At 43.8% G+C, this 26,520-nt stretch overlaps 1 protein-coding gene across 1 annotated transcript in view; it reads left to right on the forward strand.

Moving 5' to 3' along the window:
• Positions 1-26,520, forward strand: part of PTPN3 (protein tyrosine phosphatase non-receptor type 3) — a 1,427,127-nt gene that overhangs the window by 837,655 nt on the left and 562,952 nt on the right.

Consider the following 26,520-nt stretch of genomic DNA (forward strand, 5'->3'; position numbering starts at 1 on the left):
CAATTATGTCTCCTAGCCCCACTGTTACCTCTGATAAGCTTCAGGCCGAGTGCCTGTAGCCTATCAAAGGCCGGCACAGGCAGCGCGAAAATGCAATCATCATTGCTGCGCCTGAGCCAGACAGCGTACAGCTCCAGACACGGAAAAGACCTGCACCACATTGCTGACAGCTGCATGGAGGTATGTATTTGAGTTAATTATTTTTTATTTGGCACCATGCTGTTGGGCCACCATGGAGGGCGGGGGGATTAGTAGCTGAGGACCACTAAGGGGGCATTTTCTACTGGCACCTATAAGTGGTCACTATGGGGACATTGACTCTGCCGGGGGCACTAAGAGGAGGCTTTTTTGTACTGACACAGATTATAAGGTGGTATTTTTGTACAGACACACATTATAAGTGGGATTGTACTGGCACGCATTACAGGGTTTTTGCACTAACACGCATTATAAGGGGGCATTTTTTCATGTAATTCATGTATTTCATTTAGTCTCATTGCCACAGGTGTATAAATTCAAGCACCTAGCCATGCAGCCTGCCTTTACAATCAGCTGTGGAAAAAATGGCTTGTTATATAGAGCTCGTGAATGAAATACATTAATGTATGGGCACAGTGGGTGCATTATTACTATTGAGCAGTGGCGTACCTACCATATAGGCAGACCACGCAGCTGCTATGTGGCCCGTGAGGAAGAGGGGCCTGCAGTGGAGGAGAGACCCTGCCCCCTAATTGCTCCTGTCTATCTTTCTAAAGCTAAAGGACCTTTTATGATGTCATTACAGGTCCTGTAAGGGAACTGCACAGTGTAAAGTGTAGTTCCCAGGTTAGAACAATGCATCTGCTGTGATGACATCTTTAACATCACAGGTCCTGCAGGATCTAGCAAAGGAACTGCACCAAAAATGGTGTAGTTCCTAGGTTTGAAAGGTACATCTGCCAGGACCTGTGATGACATCATCTCAGGTCCTTCAACCACTAACAGCAAGTATTGGAAGTTCACAATCAGCTCTGCATTGATCCATACAGACTGGAATGGAGTGGTAAGAGGAAGTCCTCCACTTCTCATCATTTACCCCACCCCCTCCATGCCCTGTTTTTACTCATTGCTCACTCATATGCATAATACTTCAGACAGTTACAGTGACCACTACCTCATGTACCTCACACACAGTGACCATAATGTATAACTGACCACATATTTCTATAAACACTGCATCTACAGTATTATGCCTTGTATGTCTTACATCAATACACTGTTCTGTGTATATATATATATATATATATATATATATATAAAGAAAAGAAGCAGCACTCAAAGAATAAATGCGGGTGCAAAAAGTCCTCCTTATAAGACCTGTGACCAAGGTCCAAATTGTAAACATACAGCAAAAACGAAGGCAGCACTCCAAGTTGTGAAAAAAAGTGGAAGGTTTATTCACCCAACCAGCAGCAACATTTCAGCTCTCTCTATGGAGCCTTTGTCCAGCTGAGTAACATGTGCATAATAGCGTACATAAATTGTGGCAGTGATTAACATGATTACAAATCAATTCCAATAGTCATAAACATAAATAGGATGAATATAAAAATTACAATCATATAAATAGTATAATTCATCCATACAACTAGTGTACATATAGTGGCGAGTAGGTGCATACATAAAAATCCATAGTGTAATTCATATTGGGTACAATATGCCCCGATCTTGCATAATTGGTGATTATTGCAGATGTGACCAAATGTGTGAGTATATTGAAAAATTACTTAAAAACCTTTGAATGGGTAAGAGGCTGAAGCGGCATGGTGGAGACTGCTGGCGTCCAGAAACAGCAGCGGCGCTTGCGCCGCACCGTATATTATCGCGAGACTTGTACCAAAACTGAGTGACGTTGCTGACCATAACAAAGATGGCCACAATGGAAACATGAACTAAGGGCGCATGCGCCACAAGGCGTTAACGCCCATCCAGCTTGACAAAGCACTAGTTGATAGAATGTATACCGCATGTTCAGCAGAAAAGCCGATCCCCCGATCTATGGATCGGCTTTTCTGCTGAACATGCGGTATACATTCTATCAACTAGTGCTTTGTCAAGCTGGTGTCACGGCTGAGGATGGGGGAAATCCTCAGCCGTGTGAAGCCCGGTGATGTTGTGGCTGCTTGGCCATGAAGACAGGATTAGGGAGCAGGTCACCTCCTAAAGGCATCCCTAACCTGACCCTGACTCCTAGCTACATGAGCCAACCTTGATGGTAGGAGGGCTCATGCTCCGGAACCTAAAAGTCCCTGCTAGCCCTCAAGATGGCCCTAAACTAGGAGCTGAGTAAGACAACCCACTCCTCCTAGACACGGAGGAGCAGGAGTCTCAACGGCCAAGCTGCTGAAAAGGGGAGACAAACAGCTCTATGGATATGGCAGGTGAACAAAGAGTTCCACCTACCTGCCACAGCCTTGCTGACTGGATCCCTGTGTAAGCAGGGTGCAGATCACAAACGCATCCCCACACAGGGACCCAGATCCATAGCTGCACAAAATCACATGTAAAACATCAAACGGACATCACACATAACTAGAAATAAACTAAATGAGACATTATTGTTATGACCACAGGGGTGGCTCTTACTGGCAGGTAGTAAAGACAGGAGGCTGCTTTCAGCTAAGCATGGCTGAAGCAACCTGCAGACCTGCAAAAGCAGTGAGGCTTTATAGGCCAAGAAGCCACACCCCACAGTCGGACACACCCAGTGCACACACACACACTAGGAAGGAGATTAACCCTTCCAACACCAGGGAAGGGAAAACACCACTTAAAGGAGACGTGCACACAATAACATAAAAAGCAAGTGCACACATACACACATCACACAAAACCGCATGCACAACATAGCAAGCTGCAATGGCACAGCTCAGACTGCTACGCTGCCACATACATACTGTTGCCAGCGGCAACCACAGGTGAGGCAAATACCACAGCCCTCACCTGTGATTGACAACCAAAGAAAACCGCTGACAACCGCATGCGGTTCAGGAGTCACGGTCATAGCCATGGCCGTGACAGCTGGATGGGCGTTAACGCCTTGTGGCGCATGCGCCCTTACTTCATGTTTCCATTGTGGCCATCTTTGTTATGTTCAGCAACGTCACTCAGTTTTGGTACAAGTCTCGCGATAATATACGGTGCGGCGCAAGCGCCGCTGCTGTTTCCGGACGCCAGCAGTCTCCACCATGCCGCTTCAGCCTCTTACCCATTCAAAGGTTTTTAAGTAATTTTTCAATATACTCACACATTTGGTCACATCTGCAATAATCACCAATTATGCAAGATCGGGGCATATTGTACCCAATATGAATTACACTATGGATTTTTATGTATGCATCTACTCGCCACTATATGTACACTAGTTGTATGGATGAATTATACTATTTATATGATTGTAATTTTTATATTCATCTTATTTATGTTTATGACTATTGGAATTGATTTGTAATCATGTTAATCACTGCCACTATTTATGTACGCTATTATGCACATGTTACTCAGCTGGACAAAGGCTCCATAGAGAGAGCTGAAACGTTGCTGCTGGTTGGGTGAATAAACCTTCCGCTTTTATATATATATATATATATATATATATATACACAGTACAGACCAAAAGTTTGGACACACCTTCTCATTCAAAGAGTTTTCTTTATTTTCATGACTATGAAGGCATCAAAACTATGAATTAACACGTGTGGAATTATATACATAACAAACAAGTGTGAAACAACTGAAAATATGTCATATTCTAGGTTCTTCAAAGTAGCCACCTTTTGCTTTGATTACTGCTTTGCACACTCTTGGCATTCTCTTGATGAGCTTCAAGAGGTAGTCACCTGAAATGGTCTTCCAACAGTCTTGAAGGAGTTCCCAGAGATGCTTAGCACTTGTTGGCCCTTTTGCTTTCACTCTGCGGTCCAGCTCACCCCAAACCATCTCGATTGGGTTCAGGTCCGGTGACTGTGGAGGCCAGGTCATCTGGCGCAGCACCCCATCACTCTCCTTCAGAGTCAAATAGCCCTTACTTTCAAAGTTTTCCCAATTTTTCGGCTGACTGACTGACCTTAATTTCTTAAAGTAATGATGACCACTCGTTTTTCTTTACTTAGCTGCTTTTTTCTTGCCATAATACAAATTCTAACAGTCTATTCAGTAGGACTATCAGCTGTGTATCCACCTGACTTCTCCTCAACGCCACTGATGGTCCCAACCCCATTTATAAGGGAAGAAATCCCACTTATTAAACCTGACAGGGCAAACCTGTGAAGTGAAAACCACTTCAGGGGACTACCTCTTGAAGCTCATCAAGAGAATGCCAAGAGTGTGCAAAGCAGTAATCAAAGCAAAAGGTGGCTACTTTGAAGAACCTAGAATATGACATATTTTCAGTTGTTTCACACTTGTTTGTTATGTATATAATTCCACATGTGTTAATTCATAGTTTTGATGCCTTCATAGTCATGAAAATAAAGAGAACTCTTTGAATGAGAAGGTGTGTCCAAACTTTTGGTCTGTACTGCATATATACACTCACCTAAAGAATTATTAGGAACACCATACTAATAAGTGTTGGACCCCCTTTTGCCTTCAGAACTGCCTTAATTCTACGTGGCATTGATTCAACAAGGTGCTGATAGCATTCTTTAGAAATGTTGGCCCATATTGATAGGATAGCATCTTGCAGTTGATGGAGATTTGAGGGATGCACATCCAGGGCACGAAGCTCCCATTCCACCACATCCCAAAGATGCTCTATTGGGTTGAGATCTGGTGACTGTGGGGGCCATTTTAGTACAGTGAACTCATTGTCATGTTCAAGAAACCAATTTGAAATGATTCGAGCTTTGTGACATGGTGCATTATCCGGCTGGAAATAGCCATCAGAGGATGGATACATGTTCTCATTCTGTTTACGCCAAATTCGGACTCTACCATTTGAATGTCTCAACAGAAATCGAGACTCATCAGACCAGGCAACATTTTTCCAGTCTTCAACAGTCCAATTTTGGTGAGCTCGTGCAAATTGTAGCCTCTTTTTCCTATTTGTAGTAGAAGAAGACCCTCTGCTGTTGTAGCCCATCCGCCTCAAGGTTGTGCGTGTTGTGGCTTCACAAATGCTTTGCTGCATACCTCGGTTGTAACGAATGGTTATTTCAGTCAACGTTGCTCTTCTATCAGCTTGAATCAGTCGGCCCATTCTCCTCTGACCTCTAGCATTCACAAGGCATTTTCGCCCACAGGACTGCCGCATACTGGATGTTTTTCCCTTTTCACACCATTCTTTGTAAACCCTAGAAATGGTTGTGCGTGAAAATCCCAGTAACTAAGCAGATTGTGAAATACTCAGACCGGCCCGTCTGGCACCAACAACCATGCCACGCTCAAAATTGCTTAAATCACCTTTCTTTCCCATTCTGACATTCAGTTTGGAGTTCAGGAGATTGTCTTGACCAGGAACACCCCCTAAATGCATTGAAGCAACTGCCATGTGATTGGTTGACTAGATAATTGCATTAATGAGAAATAGAACAGGTGTTCCTAATAATTCTTTAGGTGAGTGTGTATATATATATACACTGCTCAAAAAAATAAAGGGAACACTTAAACAACACAATGTAACTCCAAGTCAATCACACTTCTGTGAAATCAAACTGTCCACTTAGGAAGCAACACTGAGTGACAATCAATTTCACATGCTGTTGTGAAAATGGGATAGACAACAGGTGGAAATTATAGGCAATTAGCAAGACACCCCAATAAAGGAGTGGTTCTGCAGGTGGTGACCACAGACCACTTCTCAGTTCCTATGCTTCCTGGCTGATCACTTTTGAATGCTGGCAGTGCTTTCACTCTAGTGGTAGCATGAGACGGAGTCTACAACCCACACAAGTGGCTCAGGTAGTGCAGCTTATCCAGGATGGCACATCAATGCGAGCTGTGGCAAGAAGGTTTGCTGTGTCTGTCAGCGTAGTGTCCAGAGCATGGAGGCGCTACCAGGAGACAGGCCAGTACATCAGGAGACGTGGAGGAGGCCGTAGGAGGGCAACAACCCAGCAGCAGGACCGCTACCTCCACCTTTGTGCAAGGAGGAACAGGAGGAGCACTGCCAGAGCCCTGCAAAATGACCTCCAGCAGGCCACAAATGTGCATGTGTCTGCTCAAGCGGTCAGAAACAGACTCCATGAGGGTGATATGAGGGCCCGACGTCCACAGGTGGGGGGTTGTGCTTACAGCCCAACACCGTGCAGGACGTTTGGCATTTGCCAGAGAACACCAAGATTGCCACTGGCGCCCTGTGCTCTTCACAGATGAAAGCAGGTTCACACTGAGCACATGTGACAGACGTGACAGAGTCTGGAGACGCCGTGAAGAACGTTCTGCTGCCTGCAACATCCTCCAGCATGACCGGCCGCACAGCCCTCCATGTGCTCGCCAGAGGTAGCCTGACTGCCATTAGGTACTGAGATGAGATCCTCAGACCCCTTGTGAGACCATATGCTGGTGCGGTTGGCCCTGGGTTCCTCCTAATGCAAGACAATGCTAGACCTCATGTGGCTGGAGTGTGTCAGCAGTTCCTGCAAGACGAAGGCATTGATGCTATGGACTGGCCTGCCCGTTCCCCAGACCTGAATCCAATTGAGCACATCTGGGACATCATGTCTCGCTCTATCCACCAACATCACGTTGCACCACAGACTGTCCAGGAGTTGGCAGATGCTTTAGTCCATGTCTGGGAGGAGATCCCTCAGGAGACCGTCCGCCACCTCATCAGGAGCATGCACAGGCGTTGTAGGGAGGTCATACAGGCACGTGGAGGCCACACACACTACTGAGCCTCATTTTGACTTGTTTTAAGGACATTACATCAAAGTTGGATCAGCCTGTAGTGTGTTTTTCCACTTTAATTTTGAGTGTGACTCCAAATCCAGACCTCCATAGGTTGAAAAATTTGATTTCCATTTTTTTATTTTTGTGTGATTTTGTTGTCAGCACATTCAACTATGTAAAGAACAAAGTATTTCAGAAGAATATTTTATTAATTCAGATCTAGGATGTGTTATTTTTCTGTTCCCTTTATTTTTTTGAGCAGTGTGTGTGTGTGTATATATATATACAGTACAGACAAAGTTTGGACACACCTTCTCATTCAAAGAGTTTTCTTTATTTTCATGACTATGAAAATTGTAGATTCACACTGAAGGCATCAAAACTATGAATTAACACATGTGGAATTATATACATAACAACAATTGTGAAACAACTGAAAATATGTAATATTCTAGATTCTTCAAAGTAGCCACCTTTTGCTTTGATTACTGCTTTGCACACTCTTGGCATTCTCTTGATGAGCTTCAAGAGGTAGTACCCTGAAATGGTTTTCACTTCACAGGTGTGCCCTGTCAGGTTTAATAAGTGGGATTTCTTGCCTTATAAATGGGGTTGGGACCATCAGTTGCGTTGAGAAGTCAGGTGGATACACAGCTGATAGTCCTACTGAATAGACTGTTAGAATTTGTATTATGGCAAGAAAAAAGCAGCTAAGTAAAGAAAAATGAGTGGTCATCATTACTTTAAGAAATGAAGGTCAGTCAGTCAGCCGAAAAATTGGGAAAACTTTGAAAGTAAGGGCTATTTGACCATGAAGGAGAGTGATGGGGTGCTGCGCCAGATGACCTGGCCTCCACAGTCACCGGACCTGAACCCAATCGAGATGGTTTGGGGTGAGCTGGACCGCAGAGTGAAGCAAAAGGGCCAACAAGTGCTAAGCATCTCTAGGAACTCCTTCAAGACTGTTGGAAGATCATTTCAGGGGACTACCTCTTGAAGCTCATCAAGAGAATGCCAAGAGTGTGCAAAGCAGTAATCAAAGCAAAAGGTGGCTACTTTGAAGAACCTAGAACATTACATATTTTCAGTTGTTTCACACTTGTTTGTTATGTATATAATTCCACATGTGTTAATTGATAGTTTTGATGCCTTCATAGTCATGAAAATAAAGAAAACTCTTTGAATGAGAAGGTGTGTCCAAACTTTTGGTCTGTACTGTGTATATATATATATATATATATATATACACACACCGCATATATTACACAGTATTATAGATGCAATATGTACAGATATATAGTGTATCCAGCAGTGTACTGCTATGTGAGGTACGAGGTATAATAGATGCAGTGTGTACAGATATATATAGTATATACAGCAGTGGACTGATATGTGAGGTACGACCTGTAATTTATACCTCATACCTCACGTCAATACACTGCATCTATTATACCTCGTACCTCACATGTCAGTACCTGCTGTATATACAATATGTGTACACACTGCATCTATTATACCTCATACCTCACATATTACACTACTGTATATACTATACACCTGTACACACTGCATATACTATACCCCGTACCTCACATATCAGTACACTGCTGTATATACTATATACCTGTACACACTGCATATATTATACACTGTTCCTCACATATCAGTACACTACGGTATATACTATATACCTGTACACATTGCATATATTATACCTCACATATCAGTACTCTGCTGTATGCACTATACATCTGTACACACTGCATCTATTTTACCTCTTTTGTGTGCCAGGGCTGTTTTGTAATCCCAATCCGGCCCTGATGGCATAAATTATAAAACACAGCAGCAAGCATAGTTTATGGAACAAAGAGAGAGGCCTGGAATGGGTAGTGGGAGGGGCTATAAAAGGGAAATGGGGGCCCAATTTCAATTCTTGCTATGAGGCCCAGTGATTTCTATGTACACCCCTGCTATTGAGGGCACTGTTAACACTAAGTGCACCCTGGCAGCAAGGGCATAGCTATAGGGGGTGCAGAGGTAGCAGTTGCTACTGGGCCTAGGAGCCTGAAGTGGTCCAAAGATCCTTGTGCCGCATAAGACCTCTTTCACACTTGCGTTGTTGGGATCCGGCATGCACTTCCGTTGCCGGAGGTGCCCGCCGGATCCGGAAAAACGCAAGTGTACTGAAAGCATTTGAAGACGGAACCGTCTTCCAAATGCTTTCAGTGTTACTATGGCACCCAGGACGCTATTTAAGTCCTGGTTGCCATAGTAGGAGCGGGGAGCAGGGGAGCGGTATACTTATAGTCCGTGCGGCTCCCGGGGCGCTCCAGAATGACGTCAGAGCGCCCCATGCGCATGGATGACGTGATCCATGCGATCACGTGATCCATGCGCTTGGGGCGCCCTGACGTCACTCTGGAGCGCCCGGGGAGCCGCACGGACGGTAAATATGCTGCTCCCCCGCTCCCCGCTACACTTTACCATGGCTGTCAGGACTTTAGCGTCCCGGCAGCCATGGTAACCATTCAGAAAAAGCTAAATGTCGGCTCCGGCAATGCGCCGAAACGACGTTTAGCTTAAGGCCGGACCTGGATCAATGCCTTCCAATGGACATTAATTCCGGATCCGGCCTTGTGGCAAGTGTTCCGGATTTTTGGCCGGAGCAAAAAGCGCAGCATGCTGCGGTATTTTCTCCGGCCAACAAACGTTCCATTCCGGAACTGAAGACATCCTGATGCATCCTGAATGGATTTCTCTCCATTCAGAATGCATTAGGATAATCCTGATCAGGATTCTTCCGGCATAGAGCCCCGACGACGGAACTCTATGCCGGAAGACAATAACGCAAGTGTGAAAGAGCCCTAAGAAGACACCGGTATCATAGAAAGTGCATGCTGGTCAAGTTACACCTCTGGCTAGAGGGAAGGGGTTAGGTCAAGAATTTGTCATGGTGGGGGGAGGGGTGGCGTTTCAATTTTTGCCTCAAGAAGCATGTGCTACCCTGCCCCACTGGTCACAAAGCACTGAGGGAAGGGGGCCCAAGCTGAACTCTTGCACCAGGGCCCATGAGCCTTTAGCTACACCCCTGCCTGGCAGATAATTATTTCTATTGGTCAGACTTTGGGGTCACAGTAACACTATTACTGGCACAGTATCAGTTTGGCACAATTATTTTTGGGGGACATTATGTTTACAGCACTATTAGTTTAATGGACACTATTTGCTGAGTGCAGTTATTTTTTAGGGGACTATGTGCCAATAATTATTGAAGGGGGCAGTATCTATGTGGTACTAGTATTTTCAGGGAGATCGTTTCTGCAGTATAGTATTAGGGTTCACAGCGGGCACAGTAGAAGAGGTGGCTGTATGGGGTGTTTAGAACGTGAGGAGAATGATGGAAAATTAGAAAAAAAAGATGTCTGTTTGTCAAACTCTACAGAGACAAGAGATAGCTTAACCACCTCAGCCCCCCTAGCTTAAACACCCTTAATGACCAGACCACTTTTTACTATTCTGCACTACACTAATTTCACGGTTTATTGCTCGGTCATACAACTTACCACCCAAATTAATTTTACCTCCTTTTCTTCTCACTAATAGAGCTTTCATTTGGTGGTATTTCATTGCTGCTGACATTTTTACTTTTTTTGTTATTAATCGAAATTTACCAAAATTTTTGCAAAAAAATGACATTTTTCACTTTCAGTTGTAAATTTTTTTTTTTAAAACAACATCTACATATAAATTTTTCAAAAAATTAATTGTTCTACATGTCTTTGATAAAAAAAAAAATGTTTGGGTAACAAAAAAATTGTTTGGGTAAAAGTTATAGCGTTTACAAACTATGGTACAAAAATGTGAATTTCCGCTTTTTGAAGCAGCTCTGACTTTCTGAGCACCTGTCATGTTTCCTGAGGTTCTACAATGCCCAGACAGTAGAAAAACCCCACAAATGACCCCATTTCGGAAAGTAGACACCCTAAGGTATTCGCTGATGGGCATAGTGAGTTCATAGAACTTTTTTTTTTTTGTCACAAGTTAGCGGAAAATGATTTTTTTTTTTTTTCTTACAAAGTCTCATATTCCACTAACTTGTGACAAAAAATAAAAACTTCCATGAACTCACTATGCCCATCACAAAATACCTTGGGGTGTCTTATTTCCAAAATGGGGTAACTTGTTGGGTAGTTATACTGCCCTGGTATTTTAGGGGCCCTAATGCGTGAGAAGTAGTTTGAAATCAAAATGTGTAAAAAATGCCCTGTGAAATCCTAAAGGTGCTCTTTGGAATGTAGGCCCCTTTGCCCACCTAGGCTGCAAAAAAGTGTCACACATGTGGTATCGCCGTACTCAGGAGAAGTTGGGCAATGTGTTTTGTGGTGTCTTTTTACATATACCCATGCTGGGTGAGAGAAATATCTCAGCAAAAGACAAATTTTCCCTTTTTTTTTTTTTACAAAGTTGGCATTTGACCGAGATATTTATCTCACCCAGTAAAATGACACCCCAAAACACATTGCCCAACTTCTCCTGAGTACGGCGATACCACATGTGACACTTTTTTGCAGCCTAGATGCGCAAAGGGGCCCAAATTCCTTTTAGGAGGGCATTTTTAGACATTTGGATCCCAGACTTCTTCTCACGCTTTAGGGCCCCTAAAATGCCAGGGCAGTATAAATACCCCACATGTGACCCCATTTTGGAAAGAAGACACCCCAAGGTATTCCATGAGGGGCATGGCGAGTTTATAGAAGATTTTTTTTTTTTTGCACAAGTTAGCGGAAATTGATTTTTTTTTGTTTTTGTTTTTTCTCACAAAGTCTCCCTTTCCGTTAACTTGGGACAAAAATTTCAATCTTTCATGGACTCAATATGCCCCTCAGCAAATACCTTGGGGTGTCTTCTTTCCAAAATGGGGTCATTTGTACTGCCCTGGCATTTGAGGGTCTCCGCAATCATTACATGTATGGCCAGCATTAGGAGTTTCTGCTATTCTCCTTATTTAGAGCATACGGGTAATGATATTTTTTTTTTTCGTTCAGCCTCTGGGCTGAAAGAAAAAATGAACGGCACAGATTTATTCTTTCGCATTGATCAATGTGGATGAAAAAATCTCTGCCAAAAAAAAAAGAGGGGAAAGGCGTTTGCCAGGACATAGGAGCTCCGCCCAACATCCAAACCCACTCAGCCCGTATGCCCTGGCAAACCCGATTTCTCCACTCACATCAATCGATGTGGATGAATTGATCATTGCCGGGATATTATATTTTTTTTGTATACAAAGTGTTTGCCAAAGTATATGAACACCAACTCCCCCTCAGCTGATAAGCCTCGGCAAACGTATCTTTTACTGCAGAGGAGAAATCTCGTCTTGCAGCGCCGCATACACCGACTTTTGTGTAATCTGACAGCAGCGCAATGCTTCTGTCAGAATGCACATCAGTGGTGCAGCTGGTTGATCGGTTGGTCCCCCTAGAAGGTAAAAAAAGAAAAACCAGGCCGCAACGCAATAAATTTATTAACTTTATAATAACATTTGAACGGAACATATAAACTTTATTTAACTTTTTAAACAGAACATTAACTTTTTAGCTTACCGGTGATTTTTTTTGTTTTTTGTTTTTTAACCTTTATAGAACAAACCTCTCCTTCCCCATGTGACAATGTGCAAAGCGCAAATCGCCCAGAGATGTGGCGAAGTACATTATGCACTTTGTCCCAGGTGAAAGGAGAGGTTTGCAGCAGCTGTGAGTGAAAGGGCCCTAATAGCCCTGTGTGCCTGTCCTGTGAAACGCAATCCCTATGCTAAGTGTACCTGTGTGTGGTACTTCCAGAAACACTCCCCAAAGCATAGGGCAGGGTGGTCAGGGCAGTCAGGACAGAAATAGCGGGTGTCACGCCTTATTCCACTCCTGGTATAGACACGACATTTTTTTCGGGGTGGCGGTCGGTTTGAGGTACCAGCAATGACACTGGGGAAATGTTGCTCGTGTAGACGGCTCACTATACTGGTGGATGGGGCCACGGAACCTCCTGGATACAGGAGGTTCTCGATGATCTCTTCCTGAAATTTGAGGAAGGATCCTGTTCTCCCAGCCTTACTGTAGAGAACAAAACTATTATATACAGCCAATTGAATTAAATATACAGACACCTTCTTATACCAGCGTCTGGTCCTGCGGGAAAGTAGATAAGGAGCCAACATCTGGTCATTGAAGTCCACCCCTCCCATGAGAAAATTATAGTCGTGGACACAGAGGGGCTTTTCAATGACACTGGTTGCTCGTTCAATTTGGATTGTCGTGTCTGCGTGAATGGAGGAGAGCATGTAAACGTCACGCTTGTCTCTCCATTTCACCGCGAGCAGTTCTTCGTTACACAAGGCAGCCCTCTCCCCCCTTGCAAGACGGGTGGTAACGAGCCGTTGGGGGAAGCCCCGGCGACTAGGTCGCGCGGTGCCACAGCAGCCAATCTGTTCTAGGAACAAATGCCTGAAGAGGGGCACACTTGTGTAGAAATTGTCCACATAAAGATGGTACCCCTTGCCAAATAAGGGTGACACCAAGTCCCAGACTGTCTTCCCACTGCTCCCCAGGTAGTCAGGGCAACCGACCGGCTCCAGGGTCTGATCTTTTCCCTCATAGATCCGAAATATGTGGGTATAGCCTGTGGCCCTTTCACAGAGCTTATACAATTTGACCCCATACCGGGCGCGCTTGCTTGGGATGTATTGTTTGAAGCCAAGGCGCCCAGTAAAATGTATAAGGGACTCGTCTACGCAGATGTTTTGCTCAGGGGTATACAAATCTGCAAATTTGTTGTTGAAGTGGTCTATGAGGGGCCGAATTTTGTGGAGCCGGTCAAAAGCTGGGTGGCCTCTGGGACGAGAGGTGCTGTTGTCGCTAAAGTGCAGGAAATGCAGGATGGTCTCAAATCGTGTCCTGGACATGGCAGCAGAGAACATGGGCATGTGATGAATTGGGTTCGTGGACCAATATGACCGCAATTCATGCTTTTTGGTTAAGCCCATGTTGAGGAGAAGGCCCAGAAAAATTTTAAATTCGGAAACTAGGACTGGGCATAAAAGCTTCCTGGGTTGGCGGCTATAAATTCAGTGGCATATCGGTTTGTTTCTGCCACAACTAAGTCCAAGAGCTTTGCAGTCAAGAACAGCTCAAAAAACCCCAGTGCCGAACCGATCTGAGCTGTCTCAACCCGAACTCCAGACTGGGCGGTGAAAGGGGGAACTACAGGTGCGGCTGAAGTTGGGGGCTGCCAATCAGGGTTTGCCAGCACCTCAGGGACTCTAGGGGCTCTACGGGCCTGTCTGTGCGGTGGCTTCGATGGGAGAACTAATGCACGTGCCACCGTACCAGCTTCAACTGCCCTTCTGGTGCTCGCCACATGTTGTACGGCAGTGCTGGTACTAGGTCCAGGATGGGCTGCGCTGCTGGTGTATGCCTCACCACGTAATCTGACAGCCCCAGCCCCACTCTGCTGCCCTTGAAGCGGATCCTGCGCAACCTGTGGTCTAGCTACACGGGGCCTGGTACGCCTGGTGCTATCAGGGACCTCAACCTCCTCGTCCGAACTTTGGGTCAGACTGCCACTGCTTTCTACAGGTTCATATTCTGACCCGCTGGATTCGTCAGATGAGGGTTCCCATTCCTCATCCGACTGGGTCAGAATCCTGTAGGCCTCTTCAGAAGAATACCCCTTGTTTGCCATTTGGTCAACTAAATTTGGGGGGTATTCCCTGAGACTACCCAAGAAAAAAAGCAAGCCTGTCTTACAAATGGGAGGCTAGCGAAGTACCGGAGGCCGCTGCGATTGATAAAAAATATCAAAACAGATTTTTTTATCGCCGCAGCGCTTGTAAAGTGATTGTGCAGTGATCAAAAAAAAATAATTTTTTTGTCACTGCGTCGGGGCGGGCGTGGGTGAACTCACGTGTGGACGACCGATCAGGCCTGATCGGGCAAACACTGCGTTTTGGGTGGAGGGTGAACTAAGGTGACACTAATACTATTATAGATCTGACTGTGATCTGTTCTGATCACTTACAGATACTATAAAAGTACAAATGCTGATTAGCGATGCGCTAATCAGTGAATCAGTGACTGCGGTGCGATGGGCTAGGCGCTAAACGATCGCTAACTACCTAACCAAGGGGCCTAAACTATCCTAAAACTCTCAGTCAATACCAGTGGGGAAAAAAATTGGACAGTTTACAGTTTTGATCACTTTTTTCCCTTTCACTAGGTGATTGATAGGGGCGATCAAGGGGTGATCAAGGGGTTAATTGGGGTGATGGAGGGTGATCTGGGGGCTAAGTGTAGTGTTGGGTGTACTCACTGTGATGTCTGCTCCTCTGCTGGAACCAACCGATGAAAAGGACCAGCAGAGGAGCAGAGAAGCCATTTAACACATTATATTTATAAATATAATGTGTTAACTGGCTTCTGATTCGATTTTTTGAAAATCATCAGCCTGCCAGCGACGATCATTGGCTGGCAGGCTGATGACGAAATTGTCCTTTAACTTTTGCCGGCCCGCGATGCGCATTCGCGGGCCGGCTTTTCCCGAAATCTCGCGTCTCGCGAGAGGACGCAGCGGCGCGTCCAGGAGGAATAACAGGGCCGCCGCCAGGACGCAATCCTGCGTACGGCGGTCCTGTAGTGGTTAGAAATCATCATGGCAGTCTGGTCTGAAGAGAGAATAAGAGAACGTCTACAGTACATCAGAGGAGACATTACTAGATGTAAGAGGTATGTGGTGCTGTATTATCCTGTATGTTTTGTAGTGGTGTATGTAATATTTTCCAACTATGTCTTTTAGGATAGGGTTACAACACTGGTTGCGTGACAGCTGTTGCGGACAGGATCACAGGGTAGTAGTGATCCCATAGAAATGTATTAGATTGCAAGTTTTTCAGCCATTGATCCCATTAATTTCTATGGCATCATGGCAACGCTGCGATCCTGGCTGCGACCAGTGTTGCAGTAGCCTAACAGGGCTAGAGGAAAGTGGTTAGGTTGAGAATTTGGCATCTGCCGTATCAATTTTTGCTAGGTGCACCCCTTCTCCTTGCCACAAAGCACTGAGGGAAGGGAGGCCCAAGCTGAACTCTTGCACCAGGGCCCATTAGCCTTTAGCTACGCCCTTGAGTATGGCCACATTGTCAGGTTTCCTGATGCTGTTTTTGAAAGCCAAGCCAAGAGTGAAAAAAAAAAAGGATATATCATACTTTCCTTTATGATTTCCCTCCTTTTACAATCAACTCCTGATTTTGGCTTCTAAAACTGCATCAAGAAACCTGACTATGTGACCGTGCCCTTCATCAGTCTTTTTGTATCTGCCAGTCTGCAGCAACCACTCCCTTGTCCTCCACTCCCTCCCCACTCAGTAGACTTCTACACTGTATAGACAGAAGTATTTGGACTAGGGTTGAGCGAGTCGAGCTTCGAAACATAGATCCGAAGTCGATTTGTTCCAAAACTTTGGGATTCATTTCTGGTGCAGATTGCGGCGCAAAGGTTATTTGCACTGCAATCTGAGACTTTTCCCAGCTCACACCAAGTCTTTAAAAATGGACGTGGCATGGGCGGAGAAGGGGATGGACCCTTAGGTCCATCTCATTTTTCATTTTCTACACCTATTTTTGGCATAGAAAACAGCCTAAATGTAAGCCAGCAAGGAAGCTGGCATAAATTTAGACCGGCGCTGGATACGCTGAAGTTATGTAGAGGCCAGCGCCTCTACATAAATTCGTCGGATCCACCACCAGCGCAGGGGCTTATTAAGAATGGCGTCTAAAACTTCGATCTAAATGCCCCCCTTCGTTTTTAATGCGGTTTCCTTGCAGCATTAAAATATATTGGCTCCTTGGCAAAGTTTGTATCACGAGACTTTAGAAACATTTATAAATAGGAATCTTAAGTCGGCTGTGGTACTGGCTGGTACCTCGGTACCAAAGCCCACTTCAGATTCCTATTTTAAAATGTTTTCAAAAACACAGATAGGAATATTGTAGTAATTCACTGAAGTCTTGCTCGACTTCTGGTGATATGAGCGTGCCTACACGGAGCCAATACATAGTAATGCTATATGGAAACAGCATTAAAAATTAAGTTTCTGAATGAATTGACTTTGGATCTATGATCCAAAGCTCAATTTGCTCAAGACTAATTAGGACACCTACACATTACACCTACAGGAGTTTATATGGCATACCATCCTAAATCTATAGGTATTAACCTGTAGGATACCAGCGCAGTAGCTGTACGGCACTGCACACTGTGCCTTAAATCGTAGCGCCGGCGGGCTGATCGAGCGGGTGCAGTAGCTGTGCCCACCCAATCAGCAGGAGGGGTCTGGCTGTTCCTGTTAGCCGTATGCACCAGCATCAGGGAAAACACAGATGCCGGCGCATTAACCCTAGTTGTGCAATGTCTATCGAGGGTCCCCGTCCCCATCGGGTCCCTGCGCTAAAGTGATGGTATCCTGGTGCCTTCCATAGGCATTATGCTGTCTTCCATGTAAGCCTGTGAGACCCAGCCCTCTGGGTCTCACAGGCAAGCAGGCTGTAAGTGGATTACACTGTATAATGCACTTACAGCTAATGCATTACAATACTGATGTATTGTAATGCATTGTAGAGGGATCAGACCCACAAAAGTTGAAGTCCCATAGTGGGACAAAAATAAAGTTAAAAAAAAGGTTAAAAAAAATGTTTTACATAATTCAAATTTTGTACAGTAAGTAAAAAAAGTGTATTTTTCCCAAAATGAAGTTATAAAAATTTGTAAAAAATAGGGAAAAAAAATAAAAGTACACATATTAGGTATCGCCACGTCCATATCGAAAGGCTCTATAAAAATATCACATGATCCACTGCATCAGTTGAACACCGTAAAAAAAAAAAAAAAACTGTGCCAAAACAGCCATTTTCTTGTCAACTTGCCTCACAAAAAGTGTAATACCAAGTGATCAAAAAGGTGTATGTACCCCAAAACCTGACTACTGAATTACTCGCATACAGAAATTACCTTTCTGGACACTACCATAAGTATTCAAAAAAACTTAGTACACACATCCCTATATCAAAAACCCATTGATCATCCTACATACCTGAAAGCACATTAAAAAAAAATCCCTTGTCTACAGTCAGGCCATCTGCTCCAGCTCCAGGGATGAACACTTACTGTAGGCCACCTTGATAGGACATTTTTAAACCAGGGCTACCATCCTACCATAACTAAGGACCAAATCAACAGAGCCACCGAGAATATAAACGAAAAGAAGGCAATGACTGTGTACCTCTAGTTGTGACTTACAACCCACAACTAGAGGTACTAAGAAAAACCGCAAGGAAATTACACCACACTCTTCTCAAAGATGACAGTCTCAGGACAATATTCCCAGACGCTCCCATACTATGGTTTAGACAACCTCCCAATTTAAGAAATATGATGATCAGGAGCTCACTACCAATCACTATACAGAAAGGAACTTTTCCTTGCAATGTGAGGAGCTGCAAAACTAGTTCACACATACAGTACTGACCACAGACAGGATACGTATCCCCAACACCCAGCAGGACTATAAGATTCTTGGAAGATTCACATGTTCTGCATCCAATGTGGTGTACCTCATTATGTGCAAAAGTGTTCCACTCAGGGTCTTTATGTGGGGGAAACAGGGCAGACACTCAGAGCGAGGATAAGGTCTCACCGCCATACTATAAAGGTGAAAAAGACAAACATTTTGGTGATCCTTACCATAACATTACAGACCTCCAAGTATTAATATCAAAGGGTCATTTCAAATCCCAAAGGGCTAGACGAGTTTGGGAATACAAATTTATGACACACTCAACACAGGACTGAATTTATCTTAAGGTTTTATGCCCTGCTACAACATCTGAGGAGAAAGAAGTGTCGTCTCCTCTCTAAACTCAGAGACTAACAAACTTTCACACAAGCTTATCTTTAAACTAATTAAGGACTCTTTCTCCAAGACCTTCTGTTTCTGTTTTGGTGTTTTGCAATTTATTACTCCACCTCTCTGTTCTTTCCTGTGTATATCCATGTTTCTTTAGAGATTTTTTTCATTCCTGGCCTGAAGAAGGGACCTCAGAGTCTCGAAATCTTGCCTTATAACATCATATATTCTAGTTAGTCATTAAAGGGTATCAAATTACAATATTTTATATTGTTTCTCTTTTGGAGAGCATCAAGACTACCCCAAAATGGTACCAATCAAACCAACATCTCATCCTGCAAAAAATGAGACCCGAATCGCCCAAAAATAAAAAAATAAATAGCTCTCAGAACATGGCAACACAAAAACAAGATTTTATGCTATTCAAAAATGCTTTCACTGTGTAAAACTTAACAAATATAAAAGAAAATAGACACATTAGGTATCGCCGCGTCTGTATCTACCTGTTCTATAAAAATATCACATGATATACTCTGTCAGGGGAACTCTGTAAAAACAAAATAAATAGAAACTATGCCAGAACAGTCATTTTCTGTAACCTCGCCTTAAAAAATGCATAATATCGAGTGATCAAAAAGTCATATATACCCCAAAATGGTACTAATGAAAACATCACCTCATCCCACAAAAAATGAACCCCCACATAAGACAATCACTGAAAAAATAAAAACTAATGGCACCCGTAACCCAATCCTTCAAAATTTGCACTGCAAAAGCCATATGGCGCTCCTTCCATGCCTGCTATGTGTCCATACAACAGTTTACCACCACATATGGGGTGTTGCCATATTCAAGAGAAAATGGGTAACAAATATGGGGTGCTTTTTCTCCTGTTACCCCTTTGTGAAAATCAAAAATTTGGGGCTAAAGCAAAGCAACATTTTATTGGAAGAAATTAAACTTTTCATTTTCACAGCCAATTGTTTCCAAATTCCAAAAAAAGCTTATGGGGTCAAAGTGCTCAGTGCACCACTTAATATATTCTTTGAGGTGTGTTTCCAAAATGAGAGTCACTTTTTGAGGGTTTACACTGTAGGGGTATGTCAATGTCTCTTCAATTACAAAATAGTGCCCAAAAACCATTCTAGCGAAATCTGCCTCCAAAAACCGTATGGCACTCCTTTCCTTCTGGCCACTACCATGTTCCCCGACAGAAGTTTACTACCACATATGAGGTATTTCTGCAAACTGCAGAATCAGAGTAATGTATATTGAAGTTTATTTTGCTGCTAACCCTCTGTGGTGTTGCAAGAAAAAATTGATTAACATAAAAAATCTACCAAAAAAAGGCTTTTTAACATTTCACCTCCATTTTCTTTTAACTCTTGTAGAACACCTTAAGGGTTAGCAAAGTTTGTAGTTACTAAAATGAGGTATTTTATGGGTGGTTTCCATTACATAAGCCCATCAAAATCACTTTATAACTGAATTGGTGCTTACAAAAATCATTATAGAAATTTTCTTAAAAATATGAAAAAATGCTTCTGAAATTCTAAGCCTTCTAATGTCCTAAATTTTTTTAATGAAATTTACAAAATGATGCCAACATAAAGTAGACATATGGAAAATGTAAAGTAATAACTATTTTGTGATGTATCACTATCTGCCATAAAAGCAGGGAAATTCATATTTCGAAAATAGTGAATTTTTGAAAATGTTGTCAAAATTTGGGATTTTTTATAATCAAAAGTAAAACATATTGACTTAAATTTATCACTAAGGCCTCATGCACACGGCCATTGTGCTGCTGTTCTGTGCAGTGGGGACCCCAATTTCCAATCACCAATGCACGGGCAACATCGGTGCGGCGGCCTGGGCGGATCAAGACCCATTCAACTTGAATGGGTCCGTGATCCGTCCGCACTGTAAAAAAAATAGAACATCTTCCAGATTGCGGGGAGCACACGGCCAGTGAGCATGTATTGCGGATCTGCCAGGTTGCAATGCAGCCATGGCCGGGCAACGGCCGTCTGCATGAGGCCTAACATCATGAAGTACAATGTGTCACAAGAAAACAATCTCAAAATGGCTTGGATAAGAAAAAGCTTCCCAAAGTTATTGCCACAAAAAGTGACATGTCAGATTTGCAAAAATCGGCCTGGGATTTAAGGGTAAAAAGTGTCTCGATACTAAAGGGGTTAATAAGTAGTTTATTTATTTATAATTAATATCCCCCCTTTGCAGCTAAACAGCTTCCACTTTTCTAGGAAGGCTTCCTACAAGATTATGGAGTGTGTCTGTGTGGATCCATTCAGAGGAGCATTTGTGAGGTCAGACACTGATATTGGATCAGAGCGCCTGGGTTGTAATCTCCATTCTAGTTCATCTCAAAGGTGTTCGATAGGGTTGAGGTCAGTGGTCTGTGTGATCCAGTCAAGTTCTTCTGCCAGACTCAACCATGCCTTTATGTCAAGCTGGAAAAGAAAAGGGCCTTACCCAAACTGTTCCCCAAAGTTGGAAGTGTACAATTGTTCAAAATATTGATACTGATATGCTGAAACATTAAGATTACCCTTCATAGAACTAAGGTGTCAAGGCCAGCTACTGAAACTTTACCCCATATCATTATCCCTTCTCCATCAAACTTTATCTTTGGCACATTACAGTCAGCCAGGTAATGTTCTCCATGCATACAGAACATGTTTCCACTGCTTTACACCACTCCTGCTGACGCTTGGCAGTGTAATCGGTCATGTAAGGCTACTTTCACACTTGCGGCAGGACGGATACGACAGGCTGTTCACCCTGTCGGATCCGTCCTTCTGCAATTTCGGAAACGTTCTGCATGTCCGACTTTTTAGTCCGGCGACCTCTCACCGCGAACTGCCGTACTGCTACGGAGTGGCGGTCCAGAGGCATGGTGAAATTGCGGAAGGACCGATCCGACAGGGTGAACAGCCTGTCGGATCCGTCCTGCCGCAAGTGTGAGAGTACCCTAAGACTTGCATTCAACTGTTTGGCTATGGAAACCATGCCATGATGCTCCTGGTGTGCATCTGTTGTGATGTTAATGCCAGAAGAGGTCTGGAACTCTGCAGTTACTGAGTCAGCACAGCGTTGGAGACTTTTATGCACTGTGCACCTCAACACTCGCTGACCCTGTTTCCACTTTGCAAAAATACTATGAACTCACTATGCCCATCAGCGAATACCTTAGGGTGTCTACTTTCCAAAATGGGGTCATTTGTGGGGTGTTTGTACTGTCTGGCCATTGTAGAACCTCAGGAAACATGACAGGTGCTCAGAAAGTCAGAGCTGCTTCAAAAAGCATTTTGTACCATAGTTTGTAAACGCTATAACTTTTACCCAAACCATTTTTTTTTTACCCAAACATTTTTTTTTTATCAAAGTCATGTAGAACAATAAATTTAGAGAAAAAATTATATATGGATGTGTTTTTTTTTTTTACAATTTTACAACTGAAAGTGAAAAATTTCATTTTTTTGCAAAAATTTAGTTAAATTTTGATAATAACAAAAAATGTAAAAATGTCAGCAGCAATGAAATACCACCAAATGAAAGCTCTATTAGTGAGAAGAAAAGGAGGTAAAATTCATTTGGGTGGTAAGTTGCATGACCGAGCAATAAACGGTGAAAGTAGTGTAGTGCAGAAGTGTAAAAAGTGGCCTGGTCATTAAGGGTGTTTAAGCTAGGGGGGCTAGGGGGGCTGACGTGGTTAACTTGAAGCGTCCCCATCACCATGGGAACGCCTCTATGTTAGAATATACTGTCGGATACTCAGATCCGACAGTATATTCTAACACAGAGGCGTTCCCCTGGTGATGGGGACGCTTCAAGTTAGAATATACTAAGAACTGTGTACATGACTGCCCCCCTGTCGATCTCTTACAGGGGGCTGTGATCCGCACAATTAACCCCTCAGGTGCCGCACCTAAGGGGGGTTAATTGTGCGTATCATAGTCCCCTGTAAGAGATCAGGGGCTGCCAGGCAGAAGGGGGCAGACCCCCCTCGGCCCTCCCTCTATTGTATTAATTTTATTGGTGGCCAGTGTGCGCCCCCCCTCCCTCCCTCTATTGTATTATTTTCATTGGTGGCCAGTGTGCGCCCCCCCCCCCCCCCGGTCCCCCTCCCTCCCTCTATTGTATTATTTTCATTGGTGGCAGCGGAGAGTTCCGATCGGAGTCCCAGTTTAATCGCTGGGGCTCTGATCGGTAACCATGGCAACCAGGATGCTACTGCAGTCCTGGTTGCCATGGTTACTTAGCAATATTAGAAGCATCATACTTACCTGCTGCGCTGTCTGTGACCGGCCGGGAGCTCCTCCTACTGGTAAGTGACAGGTCTGTGCGGCGCATTGCTTAATGATCTGTCTTTTACCAGTAGGAGGAGCTCCCGGACGGTCACAGACAGCGCAGCAGGTAAGTATGATGCTTCTAATATTGCTAAGTAACCATGGCTACCAGGACTGCAGTAGCGTCATGGTTGCCATAGTTACCGATCGGAGGCCCAGCGATTAAACCAATGATCGGGGGGGGGGGGGGGGAGGGGAGGCCGCACACTGTGCCACCAATGAAAATAATACAATAGAGGGGGGCGGGGGGGCGCACACTGTGCCACCAATGAAAATAATACAATAGAGGGAGGGAGGAGGGCCGGGGGGGGCCGCACACTGTGCCACCAATGAAAATAATACAATAGAGGGAGGGGGGGCGGGGGGGCCGCACACTGTGCCACCAATGAAAGTAATACAATAGAGGGAGGGGGGTCTGCCCCCTGCTGCCTGGCAGCCCCTGATCTCTTATAGGGGGCTATGATATGCACAATTAACCCCTCAGGTGCAGCACCTGAGGGGTTAATTGTGCGGATCACAGCCCCCTGTAAGAGATCGGGTGCTGCCAGGCAGCAGGGGGCAGTCATGTACATAGTTCGTAGTATATTCTAACTAGAAGCGTCCCCATCACTATGGGAACGCCTCTGTGTTAGAATATACTGTCGGATCTGAGTTTTCACGAAGTGAAAACTCAGCTCTGAAAAAGCTTTTATGCAGACGGATCTTCGGATCCGTCTGTATGAAAGTAACCTACGGCCACAGATCACGGACGCGGATGCCAATCTTGTGTGCATCCGTGTTCTTTCACGGACCCATTTACTTGAGGACAGGTCATATTTTTTTGACGTACAGGAAACACGGATCACAGATTCGGCTGCAAAAAGGTGCATTTTCCGATTTTTCCACGGACCCATTGAAAGTCAATGGGTCCGCGAAAAAATTGGAAAACGCCACAACGGCCACGGATGCACACAACGGTCATGTGCATGAGGCCTTATGGTCAGTAATTTCCATCAGTGATTGTGAGCCAAAACCAGATGTGGCTCTAAACACAGAACAGGTGCAGATCTTTCCCTTATACCTTATGTCTGTGGAGGCTTTAATCCTGATTTTGGCTCACAATCACTGAGGGAAATCACTGTAAATGAGGCTTAAAGGGAATGTGTCATCAGAAAATGACCTGCTGTTTAAATCACTTTTTTATGTTTAACATATATATATATTTTTAAATTTGTTATTTTTAATATTTCATGTCACTTTTTATATTTAAACTAAAACCAAAAAATCCTGCAGTTTTTGCACCTCTCACTATATCTAATAATTGGTGCCACTTTTATATTTCTTTATAGCAGTTAACTCATTCTAATCCTGCCTGTAATTATATTGCCTCTGTGTACAGATAAGACAGGATCCACCATTCACAATAGGTGATTGTCAAATCTTATCTATTCTTTCCTTGTACAATAACCTCTGCACAGGTCACAGAGCATGCCTAGAAAACTTTCCTATGTAAGTCAATAGGGTCCCCTCCTGTCTATTGTGTCTATGTCCCATAGGGCTGCAGTAAAGCAATTCAATTTTTTTTAATTCTTTGAAAACGCTGTTAAGAACAGCTCAGGCAAGATGGCCACCCCATAATAATGTTCAGGAATTATTTTTAAAAAAAATCTACAATCAGGAAATAAGAAAATAAAAAAAAGGTGTGTTACCATCTATTTTAACTGGCAGATAAAATTTTGTTGACCCACTTCCTTTAAGGCCTCATGCACACGACCGTTGTGTGCATCCGTGGCCGTTGTGCTGTTTTCCGTTTTTTTTCGCGGACCCATTGACTTTCAATGGGTCAGTGGAAAAATCGGAAAATGCACCGTTTTGCAGCCGAGACCGTGATCCGTGTATCCTGTCGGTCAAAAAAACATGACCTGTCCTATTTTTTTGACAGACAACGGTTCACGGACCCATTCAAGTCAATGGGTCCGTGAAAGAACACGGTTGCACACAAAACTGGCATCCGTGTCCGTGATCTGTGGCCGTAGGTTACTTTCATACAGACGGATCCGAAGATCCGTCTGCATAAAAGCTTTTTCAGAGCTGAGTTTTCACTTCGTGAAAACTCTGATCCGACAGTATATTCTAACACAGAGGCGTTCCCATGGTGATGGGGACGCTTCAGGTTAGAATATACTAAAAGAACTGTGTACATGACTGCCCCCTGCTGCCTGGCAGGTGCTGCCAGGCAGCAGGGGGCAGCCCCCCCCTGTAGTTAACACATTGGTGGCCAGTGCGGCCGCTCTCTCCCCTGTAGTTAACTCATTGGTGGCCAGTGGGCCCCCCTCCCTCCCCTGTAGTTAACTCTTTGTTGTCCAGTGCGGCCGGCCCCCCTCCCTTCCCTGTAGTTAACTCGTTGGTGGCCGATGGGCCCTCTCCCCTCCCTCCCCCTCCTAATTAAAATCTCCCCCCCTATCATTGGTGGCAGCGCAGAGTACCGATCGGAGTCTCAGTTTAATCGCTGGGGCTCCGATCGGTAACCATGGCAACCAGGACGCTACTGCAGTCCCGGTTGCCATGGTTACTTAGCAATTTGTAGAAGCATTATACTTACCTGCGAGCTGCGATGTCTGTGTCCGGCCGGGAGCTCCTCCTACTGGTAAGTGACAGGTCATTAAGCAATGTGCCGCATAGTAGCAATAAAAATGGTAGCAATAAAAATGTCACCTCATCCCACAAAAAAACAGCCCTCACACAAGGCCATAGCCAGAAAAAAATAAAAAAAATATGGCTCAAAGAACATGATTTTTTTTTCTAAAAATGCTCTTATTGTGTAAAACTTGTAAAACAAAATAGACATATTTGGTATTGCCGCTTTCATATTGGCCGACTTTATAAAAATATCACACGATATTACAACCCATCAAGTGAACAGCTTTAAAAACACAAATAAAAATTATGCCAAAACAGCTTTTTTTTTGTCACCTCATCTCCCAAAAAAACATATCAATTGATCAAAATGTCAGATGTACCCCAAAATGGTAGCAATAAAAATTTTACCTCACACAAGACCATAGCCAGAATTTTTTATTTTTTTTACAAAAATAAGGCTCTAAGAAAATGGCAACACAAAACATGATTTATTTTCAAAAAATGCTCTTATTGTGTAAAAAATATTTTAAATTTTTTACATATCTGGTATCACTGCATTCATAACAACCGGCTCTATATAAATATTACATGATCTAACATTGAGTGAACAGCGTAAAATAAATATAAAAAATGACACAGCTTTATTTCCAACCTCACCTCCCAAAAAATTTGATAAAAAGCAATCAGAACGCCAAATGTACCCAGAAATGGT

Source organism: Bufo bufo, chromosome 5 (assembly GCF_905171765.1).
Source record: "Bufo bufo chromosome 5, aBufBuf1.1, whole genome shotgun sequence".
Taxonomy (NCBI): domain Eukaryota; kingdom Metazoa; phylum Chordata; class Amphibia; order Anura; family Bufonidae; genus Bufo; species Bufo bufo.